The sequence below is a fragment of the Silene latifolia genome, chromosome 1 (assembly GCF_048544455.1).
Source record: "Silene latifolia isolate original U9 population chromosome 1, ASM4854445v1, whole genome shotgun sequence".
Taxonomy (NCBI): Eukaryota; Viridiplantae; Streptophyta; class Magnoliopsida; order Caryophyllales; family Caryophyllaceae; genus Silene; species Silene latifolia.
In genome coordinates this window covers 106,036,717-106,048,231 of record NC_133526.1, presented here as the reverse complement: position 1 = coordinate 106,048,231, position 11,515 = coordinate 106,036,717, and the positions used below count along the sequence as shown (strand labels likewise).

Below are 11,515 nucleotides of genomic sequence, written 5' to 3'. Positions count from 1 at the left end.
GTACAGATATAGAAAACTGGGTACCGTAAAAAGGAGTTGTGAGAACAACCTAAAAGCCTAAAAAGCTTAGGTTTGAGATCAGACTGTTTATTATGCATTAGTGGTTTACTCTTTTTTTTTTTTGGATTTACCTCACCCGGTAATATAAATTATTCAATTCAGCCACTAAATTTATATTCTGAACCCGACAATCGTGATCATCGTAGTCGTTCTGTGCTGTTTTATTCCCCCGCTAATGAGAGATCTTAGGGCGCAATCCGAGATAGAGAGATTACTGGTAGATATGACTCAAAAGGTGCGCAACTTTGTTTTATTTGCAAATATTGTAGTAATTTAGTATTTTGCCAATCTTATCAGAAAATATTACTCCCTCCACACCAACGATTTATTTTCTTTTCTCTGATAAAGAGATGGTAAACAGATGGTTGGGACAGTCGGAGACTAGGAGTAGGTGATATATTACCCATAAAAGCTAAACACTAAGTTGTCTAATTTAAAGACTCTACATATTAAAGTTAAGAAGATGAAATAAACCCCTAACTTGGATCTGTAGTGTTGGACAATGAGATACGAGTTATAATAGGTATACGCTCCTTCATCGCAGAGAGGTAATTGTTAATAGTTACTTTAAATTCCAATCGATAGTTATTCAAACTCCAGTAAGAATAGAGGATTGTTCAAGAGGCAATGGAGAGGATGTGGAAAGGGAAGGAAGGAGAGGGGATGAGAAGGAGGACGGAGAGGACGTTGTCAGTGCTTAAAAAATAAATAGGCAGGATTGCATCCTTTGGCTTGTCTCACGATCTTTTTGTTGCAGTTAGTGTCCTCCACAATAGTGCGTTTACATAATAAATCTCATTAAAGGAATATTATCAGATATTTAATTATTTGATCCTCGTCAGTTGATTAACGTAAATCGATAACGGTTGGCTGACTAGAGTTTGACGTTATTGTCGTGAGACGGCGGTGATCAACTGACCCCTTTCGGTCACACCTAAAGGAACGAACCCCAATAGACAACTAATTAATTGTATGAGATACAATTTATTTAGTCCCTTGATTTATAGACTAAAAGGTTAGTCGATTATTTTAGAGAGATTTCGAGTTGCGAACTCGAGGCACGACAGTTATTATTTAATTATGCGATAATTGAATAATAAATTATGGGAGACGGGTTTTAGTTAATTAATTGTTAATTCACTAAAATTGTACTAATTGATTAATGTGATTAATATTAGTACGTAAAATAATATGTGTAGCGGTACATGTATATTTACGGAGTGATTTGGACGAAATTAATTTGAAGCATTTAAACATGAAACGATGTTTAAATAAAATTTACACGTATTTGTGCGACGAATATGAGAACCAAAATGGACCCGTAAATGGGACATTGGACCGTGTAAATGGAGTATAGTGGATGATTATAATTATAATCATTCCACTTTACTTGTGTTTTCTTCCATAAGTTGTCATAACATCTTTTTGCATGTGAAAAAAGATTGGACAATATTGAAACAAATCCACTCCCACACACTACTACTCCACCCGTCCTTTTCCCCTCCATATAGACCAACACATTGTTCTTTTATTCACTACTTCATTTTGCACACCATTTTGCATGTGTGAATAAAAAAAAGTTGGTCTTTCTCTCTAAAACCAATAAAATCATTTACTAAGTTGTTAGTAAAATAAATATTATTACTAAGAGTGTTAGTAATATTACAAATATTATCAAGGGTAAGTTTTACAAATATCTAGTTAGTATTTGTAAGATTATTTTGGGTGATTTGTTCTTGGGTGCAACTTAAAGGAGACTTTCTTGTTGAAGGTTTTTCAAGGAGGATCATCCATTTCTTTTTAGCTCAAGAACAAACTAGGTAGGTGATCTAGTTTGTGCCCATATTACCATAAAATCAATGTAAGGAAATTGTTTTTCCTTAACTTTCATTTTTATGCTTTTATATTTGCATGCATGTTACATAGATCACTAAAATGGTAAATTATGAGATAATTTAATTTTTATTAGAGAGTCTAATATGGATCTATGATCTTTCAAGTGGTATCAGAGCTTAGGCTTGTAATTTGCATGTTGATTTTAAGCATATTAATAAATTATGAGATAATTTATAAAAACTCAAAAATTGTGTTAGAAGAGGTTTTAACATGAAATTTTTGGGTCATGCACACCTAATGATCTCAAAAGATTTGTGATAAATTTTGGTGATTTATGAAGTTATTTTGCTGTTTTAATGATTTTTGGTAGAAAACCGAGTCAAAATGCCGTATTTTAGTTAAAAATTGACTAAAAATAGTTAAAAGTTGATTCGGGCCATGGAATTTCTATGTTATTTCATGCATGTTTTTTACTGATTGTATGCAAAAGATTGAAGGTTGGTTTGAATTTTTTGCATGTTTATTGATTTTATGAGATAAAAGTCAATAAAAGAGAAATAAATTAATCATAATTTCGAAACAATTGATTCTGCACTTGATAAATTTATGTACATTTAAAAATAGTTTTTAAAAGTTAAAAGTGAAATTTAAAATGTGTTTTCACCTTGTTTTGATGTTTATTGGTTTTAGTGGTTAAAAACCGATAAATATCGATCTTTTTCTTCATAAATTTTATCCGGATTTTTGGGGCAATTTTTTTTTTCAATTTTTTTGGGTAATTTTTCAATTATTTTGGATTTTTACTTAAAAAATATGATTTTACCGATTAAATTAGCAAAATATCACCAAATCAAACTAATTATTCATCATAAAATTAGTGAGGACTAATTTTGAGGTTCAAAACAGTTTGGACAATTAGTTTGGACTTAAATGAGATTTAAGAGTTGATTATTGATTTTTACATGTTAAAAATAGATTAAATCCACAAAACCCGAGATGGATACCAACGATTGATGGATAGGGCGATTTTGGCATCATTTTACAGCATTTTAAGCATATTTATTTAAGTTGAATGAATGATTGTCATTTATTTAAATTATTTATCTTGTTGTACCTAGTATGGCCTAGTTTATTTTAATCGTTATTACCCGAAATGAATGGGAATATCGATTTGTTTGTAATTAAATACGATCTCGTATCGTCGGTTTGTAATTAATTAATAGTTTTATTTATTTTATTAATTAATGTATAATAGGAATAGCTATGTAATTCAATTGTAATAGTTATTCTTACCGGCGTTTTCAAAAGACGGATTACATCGAGACGGAGTCTATTTTTGGAAGGTGTTCTAAATCCCACAAGAAGGAGCCACTTTTGGAATGAAGAGGCAAGGGACCAAGGAGTTGGTTTCCGAAATGTAATAGACTAGTTTTTATTAACTAGGTGGCCATACTAGGATTTATTCATATGCTTACTTGTTTGCTTGTTTTTAGTTTTCGCGCATGCCAAAATCGCCATTCACATGCATTTTATTTTCGCGGTTGTCAATTCACGTCATTTACATTCACCGACTTAGTTCACTTATGGGGAATTTATGACTAAATTGACAAGATCTCTCACATAACTAAAATTGAAATTAGCCTTACCAATTAGTAACACCTATGAATCTCTTGTTCATTAGAGCCACGCTCGCCCAAGCGGGGTGTTCTCTTTTTACCTTGGGTAAGTAGGGTGGTAAACGGTTATCACACGCTAAAATTGGTTGGACTCAACGGGATATAAGACGGTCTTGTGTTCCGGGGCTAGTAGATGGATTTAAGGAAATTCGTCGGCCAAGAGTTCTAGAGGTAGAATTAGTCAACGTGACTTATCGAATTTACACAATTATGGGATGTTTCACCCAAGCGATGCTCATTTTTGTTTAATATTTGGGTCTTGGAATCATTTATATAATTTAATGGGAGATCATTATATAAATGTTAAAACTTGTTAAAGATGTTTCACAAGTAAAATTAAAACATTGAATGTTAATTTTTCCTATTTTTCGTTCATTCTCATAAATGTATGACATCGCGCACTTCATCCTCCTTTCTCTATTTATTGTTATACTTGTTTCATTATTTCATAGAAAGCGGTTTCTTTGAAGGAACTACTGATTGGTAACATGATTTACCAATTCACCTACATAAGCTTACAACGATTTTTGCGGTTATTATACAACTTAATTAACGTCCATACATGTTAAAAAGAGGTTTCATGTTGCAAACACATATTACGACTTTAAAAGGAAGTCACATTTTATCAAGAGAGTCTTGATTTTGGAAGTGACACCTCCGTCATGATGATGACAAATTAGTCTTAATTACTCAAGTGTAATTCAAAACTTTGCGAAAAGAGTTTTCAAAAACACTAATAATACTCCAATATGATACCGTCAAATGGCTCACTTCGAGAAAGGCCAAATCGATTGTTTATGCGCTAAAGAGTTTAGGCATATGATAACAATTGAATTGTTAGGTAGTCCAATTTCGCAAGAAGTTGAGATTTTGCCATATGTTATACTCACTTTATAGTAATTCACTCTTACTAAGTGTATAAAATATCACGAATGACATGAAGAGAGGTCTTCATGAGATTCATTTTTGCTTGATTGAAGCAAAGAGGAATGTGAAAGTGAGTGGGAGTTAAGAAGTATCAACCCTAGATGTATGCGATAGAACAAAGTTGAAAGATACATCTACTCGATGGATAGGCTAGTTCCACTATCTTGGTATGAGATACCAAGTACGGGGTCATTTCTTTGTAAAAAAAGTTTACATGAATTGACAAAAGGTAAGACGTCTAGCATAGGACATTTTTGTATCGAAATAGAGCTAGAGTAGCAATGATTTCGATAAGGACAAATGTACCTTAATTTGGTTTTAAAAGAATGTAATTATCTATGTTTATACATAGAAGGCATCACTCATGTGATTTAAAACAAAATGTTGTACCTACTCCTATGATAACTTGGTGGTTGGTTTAGACCACTTAAGTTAGAGGAATTTTACATTCTTCACGAAAACTAAATGTTATACTATCTTGTAGATTTTAAAGTCTCTAATTTGGTGAACCCAATCGATCAAACCTCAAGTAAATTCATTTCAAACGAGTAAACGAAAAGCACATTGAACAACCATTTGATTGTGAGTCTTATGGTATGTGTGCATATATTATGTTTTTCTTTTGCAGAAAAGAAACACAATAGTAAGGTGATTGACCATATACATACGGATGCTTAAGGCCGATAGTTGGTTATATATATATATATATACTTCGTTACTTTTACCGTAATGTTAAGTAGATATGAAAACCTCGTATCTATTTAATAAGACATAAAAGTGATTTTTGAAACGTGGAATAATTTTCAAAATGAAGTAGTAAACCAAAAGCACGTCAAGATCAAGATGTTGATCGGAAGTTTCAAAGTAATGACTTTGAAGATCAAATGGGTAATATCAAGTAATGACCTTGATAATCACTAAGAAGATTGTGAACCAGTTCACATAATACCTTCTCCTTGGGACACCATAGAGTATGGTGTAGTCAAGTATTTAAACCGAACTTTATGAGATATAGTTTGAGGTTTTTCGCAATTTTTGTAAGCTATTTTCTCACTAAAAGTTTGAAACCCGACTATAATAGCCTAAATGACTCCATATGAGATATGGATAGGGAGAGTCCCTAACTTGTCTTTTTATACATTTGGTCAGAACCAATTTGTGTATTTGTGAGGGTTATCCAAAATTGAACCACTTGGTTTTTACTCCTCCAAAACGAGAACAAAGAGTTTGTGGCTCATAATACCGTCTTTCCAGAAAGATTTTCATTTTCTGGAAGACAGAGTGGGAGAAATTTTGAACTTACGGAAGTCCAAGACCCACAAACTGAGTATAATGCAAGAAGACGTTCTTTATTGTGGCTCAGTGGTTATAAGGAGATAATTTTGCGATATTATTGCGTTACTTTTCAAAAGTGACGAATCTTAAACCCTCATCAAAGGCTTTTCTATAGTATGAACTCTATGTGATGGCGTGTCACCATGCAATTCGAATTGATCTCCTTGCACACGATGCAATAAGGAAGGAAACACGAGATGTTTTCGAGACTTGATTTAAGGTGAATACTTTGGTTGGTTACCTTGATCTTGTCGTAAAGGTTACATAAGATGTTTAAAATTTGGGCTTGTTATAGAGAGTTTGTGACAACCCAAATGCCTTTATCAATTCGTATGGTCTTAGCAATATAGCCTCTCATGAGGATGAGTTTAGGCAAAAGGATAACGAAACTTTCTCCTTGAATGTATCTTATGAAGGGAGAAGTTTTGTTGATGTTGTCAATGCTAAGAAGCCTAGCATGCTTGAAACATCCCTTTTGTGATCTATATACGTCAAAGAGTTGGAACTTTGGGTTCAATCATGTAGTCTATCAAAACGGTATTACTCGAGTGTCGAGATAACATGATGATACATGGAGTTTAGTGGGAGCTAAAGTGAGTTTCTTAGTCTAAAATATGTGCTTGACATATTAGTGACTAGAAATGTAGCTAAGGTGATATTTCTTAGTCTAAAATATGTGCTTGACATATTATTGACTAGAAATGTAGCTAAGGTGATATTTCTTAGTCTAGATATGTGTTTGACATATTAGTGACTAGAAATATTCTTGGGTGAATATTTGAGAGTAGCATGGCGCATCTTAAACATCCGGATCTAATGAGATAGATCTCCATGGATATTAGCATTTTAGTCAAGAGATTTATGTGATAAAATTCTTGACTCGTTCAAGTTGTTGAACAATTAATATGATCTCTTGTGCTTCCGCTGCAGAATCTATTAAATATGCTAAAAGCTGCTCTCGTCGGGACTTATCATATTGAGAATATGAGAAGTCATTACCAATCATTTCCTCGTGAGTGTCACTAGATGATTATCAAGAGCATCCTTGAGTACTTGAGAAGCACTGAGGATTTACTCTTGTAGTTTGGAGGAATTTATGAATTTTGTGTAAAAGGATTACACGGAAACATTTCTATGCTTATAAGATGTTATGGGCCTCGTTAAGGAATGGTTAGCATGTAAGAGTGCTATGTGCATAAAGAATAATATGTATAAGAAGTTATACATATGTGTATAAGAAGTTATACATGTATAAAGCAAACATGTATGAGGAGTCATACATAAAAGATGTCATATGAAGGATGTGTATGTATAAGTGTTATACGTACAAATCATGAACCAAAGCTAAGTACATTACAACATCCGATGTTGTAAGAGAGATAGTTGATAACCGGAATTTGATGGGACTAGAGTAGTTCTGTTAGCCGAATATCGTATCCCAAGAGACTGTGAAAACAGTGGGAGTGTTTGACTGGCTTTAGAATCAGAGTCTAAAAACTTGTTTAGACGTGTACTTAGAAATGTTTTATGTGATGAAAAGATTGCATAGAACAAAGGAAAATAGCAATGGAAATTAGAGTGATGCAACTGATGCTTATCCTCTAACCAAAGCCGTAGACATGATGGTTATGTCATCTCAATGTGAATTGAGGAGTATACCTTAATTGCTAAAGATCGTTATGTAAATATTGGATAGAGTATTGATATTTACATAAGTGATGATCGCATTCATTGTTAGAGTTTCTTTAAGAACTCAATTATTCAGTTTGACTGAAAACATTGAATACCTTATTTATCTGAATAAGTTGTGGAGATAATGTTGAACACTATTCAAGTGAACAAGATGAACATTGTATTTTGTCCCTAGTCACTTAATGAGGTGACGTCTCGGAGTGACTAGATTGTAAGTCGATTGATGGTTGTTCAACACCATAAGGTCATACGTGATGACTAGTCGATTACATAAGCAGAGTGTGTGACACTTTGCCGGACAGTGACCATTTAGAGAGTCCTTAAGTTCTATTATAGACGCCTGGTCGTGGCAGGGATCTCTAAGATGTTCCTATGAGTCGATTCTTTTGACTGGAGACTATTATCTGAGCAAGTACAGTTTCCGAGTGACTTTGGTCTTTGTCCTAGGTCGTGCCGTGAAAGGAGGCCAAAGGGCATTTACTAGGTCATGGTGATCTGTATTGTGCAATAGGATAGATAGGGCAGACAGGAATTGTCCACCCACGTTGGGTAACTATATCTCAAGGACACTCGAGGAGTTAATGACTACAAATGCGTGGCCACGCTCGGAAGTAATCTGTGAGATATTTTTCCGGTCAGGTAGTCACACTCCCGATCGAGAAAACCACTCGCGATATGTTCATGTGCAAGTGCGACCTGAAAGACACCTTGCATTGAGTGGGAGATTTAAACGGACAAGAGAATTGGTAGCACACACCTTGTGTCGGACAAGTGGGAGATTGTTGGAGTTAGTGTCCTCCACAATAGTGCGTTTACATAATAAATCTCATTAAAGGAATATTATCAGATATTTAATTATTTGATCCTCGTCAGTTGATTAACGTAAATCGATAACGGTTGGCTGACTAGAGTTTGACGTTATTGTCGTGAGACGGCGGTGATCAACTGACCCCTTTCGGTCACACCTAAAGGAACGAACCCCAATAGACAACTAATTAATTGTATGAGATACAATTTATTTAGTCCCTTGATTTATAGACTAAAAGGTTAGTCGATTATTTTAGAGAGATTTCGAGTTGCGAACTCGAGGCACACGATTATTATTTAATTATGCGATAATTGAATAATAAATTATGGGAGACGGGTTTTAGTTAATTAATTGTTAATTCACTAAAATTGTACTAATTGATTAATGTGATTAATATTAGTACGTAAAATAATATGTGTAGCGGTACATGTATATTTACGGAGTGATTTGGACGAAATTAATTGGAAGCATTTAAACATGAAACGATGTTTAAATAAAATTTACACGTATTTGTGCGACAAATATGAGAACCAAAATGGACCCGTAAATGGGACATTGGACCGTGTAAATGGAGTATAGTGGATGATTATAATTATAATCATTCCACTTTACTTGTGTTTTCTTCCATAAGTTGTCATAACATCTTTTTGCATGTGAAAAAAGATTGGACAATATTGAAACAAATCCACTCCCACACACTACTACTCCACCCGTCCTTTTCCCCTCCATATAGACCAACACATTGTTCTTTTATTCACTACTTCATTTTGCACACCATTTTGCATGTGTGAATAAAAAAAAGTTGGTCTTTCTCTCTAAAACCTATAAAATCATTTACTAAGTTGTTAGTAAAATAAATATTATTACTAAGAGTGTTAGTAATATTACAAATATTATCAAGGGTAAGTTTTACAAATATCTAGTTAGTATTTGTAAGATTATTTTGGGTGATTTGTTCTTGGGTGCAACTTGAAGGAGACTTTCTTGTTGAAGGTTTTTCAAGGAGGATCATCCATTTCTTTTTAGCTCAAGAACAAACTAGGTAGGTGATCTAGTTTGTGCCCATATTACCATAAAATCAATGTAAGGAAATTGTTTTTCCTTAACTTTCATTTTTATGCTTTTATATTTGCATGCATGTTACATAGATCACTAAAATGATAAATTATGAGATAATTTAATTTTTATTAGAGAGTCTAATATGGATCTATGAACTTTCACTTTTCCTCTCCATTATAGCATGCACACTCCTTGCATAATGTTGAGATTATTGAGTAACTTCCTTTTAATATGTTGAATTATTGTTTTGCTGATTATGTCTCTCCCTCGTGTCTGCTTCAGTTATCCAACTCTGCGTTGTTCACATTTTTGGGAAAACATAAACGGGGATGAAGTGTCAAGGTATTAGGTCGGGTTCCCCAGTTATTACTCATTTGGCATTGGAAACATGTTTCAGCCATCGGGGGGAGTTCCACTTTTTAATTCCTTGTTTGGCACTGGAAATTTCAGGATGCTAGGGAGGGTGTCTTGTTCATTGATTTTCCCCAGTACTTCAGCTGCAGCTCAATAGATTTGAATATTATTTCATTTGTGACACTATGGTGAAGGTTGGTCATATTAAACTTTTATATATGGTATAAATTTAACATAGCATATTTTGATTAGATGTATACTGTCCTATCTATGTGTTTGCTATCTGTTCTCTTATTTTTTTGGCTTTTCATTCCGATTGCATTTATTTTTCATGTATTTCTTATTGCTGATTTTCAATTAATTGGTGAATATTTTTGGCATGAATATGAGTCACACGTGTGTTTTACGACAATTTGTAGATCAATGATTGCTATGAGTTTCCTCTTGAACTTGATCTCGATCATGAAAATGGCAAATATTTATCTCATGATGCTGATAAAAATGTATACAACTTGTATACTCTCCACAAGTATGAGTGATCCTTTGAATATTTTTGATGCTACTGACCACTTAAGTACTTAGTACCAAATGCTACACCTGATTAGAGAAGTATAAAAAAGAGAGTAAACAGAAATTTATGGAAAAGGGAAGAATCGGCGACATGAATGACTTTCCACATTTTAGTATTTTAACACCCCTGTCTTCAGCTGTCATAGGACCCAACTGTTCTTGTTTTAATTTTCAGAGTTTTACTCTATGATCTGTCCTTAGAGGAGAATCTTGCTGTTAGGATACTTGATTTTTAATAATGCCTTGAATGTTTATTGGTTGATAGAGATATAAATAATATTTTTATAATGGAGAGTTATGCGCTCATATGAGATGAGGCTGATTATCAACTGGTAAAAAACTTTCTTAAAACTGTTACCTCCAATTAGCAATCCTTAACATGTTTAATTCCTGCTGGATGTTCTTTTGTAAAATGGGATGTTACTCGTAGTTTCTTATAAATAGCATTCTCCTTAGTTTCCCCTAACTATCACTTGTAGATTTCCCTCGAGGGACCAAGTATTCATAATTCCATCTTTAAGGTAAAAAGATATTTCAGCGTAATTAGGGGAAGGGAAAGGAGAAGTAGAAGTTGTATAATATTCTCCCAGGTAGGATAAATAGGAGTAGGAGAAAGGGAAGGAGAAGGCGGGACCTATTTGGGATGTTGTGGTTGTGCACTTGTACTACCTTTATCAGATTATGAATTGTGCTTTTTTAGATAAAACACACCAAGCAGATTTGAGATGTTAGCTAAGCTGACTGGATGGCTTAGGCAATGTTAAAAAGTTATGGCCTATGTTCCATTTTCGTTTGTAGAGTTGCACCTTTGCGCTCTAATTTCCGACTGTTGTTATGTGATGTTTTCCATTAAACATGGTATTTTAAAGCGTCTTCACGAACTACGTAATTACTACGCTTGCGTCAGCATTTTTGGATAAGTTATGGATAACATAAGGTTCAGACTCGATAATTCCAGTTTACGTCGGCTTACCATGTCACCAATTTGGGGCACCGCGCCCTATCGGACGCGGTGCAACAACTAGTTACTAAAAAAGCATTTGAATAGTTAAGACTAATGCCTACTACCCCAATTTTAGTATCCTTAGCTTCGCTAAATAAAATAGTGTCGGTATAATGTATTACTTACAAACTCTCTTATCAATAATTCATAAATAATGTAAACAAAAGACCAGTGTCATGTAAAATGAGCACTCCT

The 11,515-nt window shown here is 33.8% G+C and overlaps 1 long non-coding RNA gene across 1 annotated transcript; it reads left to right on the top strand.

Moving 5' to 3' along the window:
- Window positions 1-218: 218 nt before the first annotated feature.
- On the top strand, window positions 219-10,176 carry LOC141600181 (uncharacterized). Its single transcript, XR_012524254.1, has 3 exons — window positions 219-295; window positions 9,676-9,735; window positions 9,844-10,176. It is a non-coding gene; the product is annotated as an uncharacterized LOC141600181 (long non-coding RNA).
- The last annotated feature ends 1,339 nt before the right edge of the window (window positions 10,177-11,515 follow it).